A 3,463-nucleotide genomic window follows, 5' to 3' on the forward strand; every position below is an offset into this window, starting at 1 on the left:
AATGCATTATCAAGTCACATAAATGTTGTTTAAGTGATGGACATGGACCTATATTTGCAATAAAGTAATGGTACTAGGCCTATGCATGGGCCTAAAACTTAATGATTGCTCTAATAGCCTCCTCAAACTCAATATGGGTTGAAGGAAGACAACTTGAGTTGGATACAGGATAATGAAATCGGCTTGGCAGATGAGACCTAGTGAAAATGTCGACTTACTGATCATGAGAGGGAATGGTTGTAAAGTTACCTTGAATAAGATGGCAACCAATAAAGTGACAATCAATCAATTTTTTGATTTGCTCATGAGAAATATCATTGTGTGTACACAGGAATGACAGAGAATAAAGAAACCCCCTTATCTTGAAGAAGCCATAGTAGCAACAGATGCTCAAAGTAGTATTAGCAAGCGGTCTATATTCTACTCGTGTTAAAACGTGCAATCACAGTTTGCTTTTTGTTATGCCATGAGATGAGTGAATTGCTAGGCAAAAAACAAAAGCCAGTAGTAGACTAACAATTGGTAGGATCTTTTGCCCAAGTCGCATCAGTGTAGATATATGGTAACTTTGTAGTACAAGTAAGAAAGACGTATAAATTGAGAAATAGGTGAAAGGCCCATCGGTGCCCACTAGTTGCTCGTGATAAATGAATTGAAGAAATGAGAAAGCTGTAAGTTTGTGATGCTATATAGAAACAGAGTTGTTTTATCTTTTGGTAAGTCTGTAGAAACAAAATTGTTAAAACGATTTTTAAGACCCTGTTTAATAGCTAGCAATAGCAGGTTTTGTCGATTGTCATATGTGGTGTACTGAAAGTGCTCTTTTAGGGCCATAAACTATATATATAAATGCAGTTTAATTTGTATTTGAGCATATCATATTGACATAATCATAAACTTCTTAGCACTTATGACTAATTGAAGGACATCATGGAAAGGACAGAAGTCAAAGATTCAGGAAAGTTAATGGAAGACATAGGAATCCCATATTAAAATCGCCAGTTTGATACCCATGATGTTTATGGAAGACATGAAAATCAGAGTCCTGATCCAAAAGATTAACCTCATTTGTTGTCCGGCAAGAAGTTGAAGCAATCCAACTTTCCAACTGAGCAATAATTGAAGACTGGAAGTTTGTGGAGTAAAAGTTGATCTATGAATGTTTTAGGCTGATTAAACATCCACTAGAGTCTAGAACTAATCTAAAGCTCAAAAAAAAAGAAAATTTTTTTTCCTAGCTCTTGACGCATTGCCTGTCGCAAACACATTTGAGAAACAACTTTTAAGTTTTAACCATGAGGAATAGCATAGAACCTTGATTATCTCTCTCTCCTGAAGACATCATATGCGTAATATACCCATCTAATCCTAACAACAAAGTGGAAAACCCCAATTTCGTTAAGAGCAATAGTAATTGACTAACTGAGAGGGTCTAATGATACAAAGGAGAACTATTGTCAGCATGCCTTCAAGTAAGTAGTGAGGTCTAAAAATAGATATATTCTTCAATAAAATGCAACTTGGCATGTTGTAAATCACCTAGGTAAAATCAAGAACTAGTGGCTAACATGTCCCAACACATTCAAAAGTATGACCAAAAAACATTTGCGAGCATATCACTTGCAACTGGGGAATATGCAATCCCTGCAACGTGTAAGAGGTGGTCCAATAAGAATAAGACACGACAATTAAAAATGTCATCTAGACAATCTAAAATCATATCAACAATTACAACTCATACTACACCAAAAACATCTCAAATTCTCACTATAACCAAACAATTTAGGTGTAAACAAAATGCCTGGTCAGTGATGGAGACTTTTCTTTGGGATGACTTCTTCAACAACATTGGCTCTCAACATGGTTTTAAGATCATGCGATAAATATACAAATTTAGTTTGAGACAATAATTTGGAAAAAGGGAATTTTCTTTCATTAAACACTTACCAAACCTGCTTTGCAATTAGTCACCAAATGTAATTTGGAGAAGCGATGGCAAAATCAATGCAATGTTTTTCAAATTGAGGGTCATAACTTTAATTTAGACAACATATTTTTAAGTTGAAAGAAAGAAGCTGTCTCCCTTTTAGTTAGAAACCTCCATAACAAGTGCCCTCTCATTTGATTTATTGAGGGAACTAGAATGGTCTAATTGAGGTATGTTCAAGCAATAGAAGCCAACATTATGTCTGTCACTCATATTCAAAACCTATAATTTGAGTGGTTCTTTTCTCTCTATTTGGATTTTGTTATAAGTCTCTTATTGATATTCAACAAGAATGCAACTTGTTGACTGTGAAACCAGAAAGTAAAAATCATTAGGAAAATGAGTAGTCAATTCACCAATAATGCAAACCGAAAGAAGACCCAGCAAATCTGACTTTGAAAATCTCTGAATGTCATTTAAATACCGCAAGCTTGTTTACTTGATGCAGATTTTGTGATTAGCCTTTGTTTTCAACACAAAATTCATGGCTTGCAAGCACAAATTCTGACAATCAAACCAGAAAAATCTCACAAACAAATCAATGATTCATTTCATAGTATATCATCCTTAAATTGACTACAACACGAAACAACAACGTTTGGCAAACTAGAAACTGCTTTTAATCAGAGTGAGCCAACCCCCCTTAGACAAATAAATTTTCTTCCAACTTGCTAGCCTTTTCTCTATTTTATTTTTTCCAAAATAGGATTTCCAATCTCTTGAGATTTAAATTTAGCTCCTAAAGGCAGCCCCAGGTGTTTTATTGGAAGAGTAGAGACCCTATATATACCCAAGTATAAGAGCCAATTCCTTCACCAAATTTTATTTTTTAGGCCCTGATACTGCCTCAAAACACAAGAAGACCAGGAAAATAGGAGGAACTAGTGGCAGTTGAGCTATAACTTATTGACAATTATGCTAGGAATCTCACTCCCATAGTTTATGGAGATAATAATGATTTTTTTTTTTAAAATTAATTAATTAATTTATTTAGCATGCATATGAAGATGTTTTTGATCTCTTAGAACATCTAAACAACATGGACTGCAACAACTAAAATCTTTGGGTGAGAAGGAAAATAGTATAGGGGCAAAAATAAGGAACTAAGGACCAAATGAGATCGAAGTTAGACAATGAAAAAGGTTCACGAGATGACACCATTTTCTTATCCTATTTGTTTTGTTTTCCCCTTTTCTTTTCTTTTCTTCCCCCCCCCCCCCCTCTTTTTCCCTTTCAATTCTCCTTAAAAGTTATTATTTATTGTATATGAGTGAGTTATATGTGTGAATAGATTTTTTTTTTCTTCGTTTTGCATTCTTTTTGTAATTTTGTTACTGTGAATTATAAAATTTTGATAAAAAAGTATAATTATTTACTTATTTTATTGCAATTGGTTTATCCATGATGTAGGTTCTAGAATAGTAGGATATGGAAATAAGGATAAAATTTCGGTGAAAAACAAGGTCATGAGTCAAT

This window comes from Quercus lobata, chromosome 8 (genome assembly GCF_001633185.2).
Source record: "Quercus lobata isolate SW786 chromosome 8, ValleyOak3.0 Primary Assembly, whole genome shotgun sequence".
Taxonomy (NCBI): domain Eukaryota; kingdom Viridiplantae; phylum Streptophyta; class Magnoliopsida; order Fagales; family Fagaceae; genus Quercus; species Quercus lobata.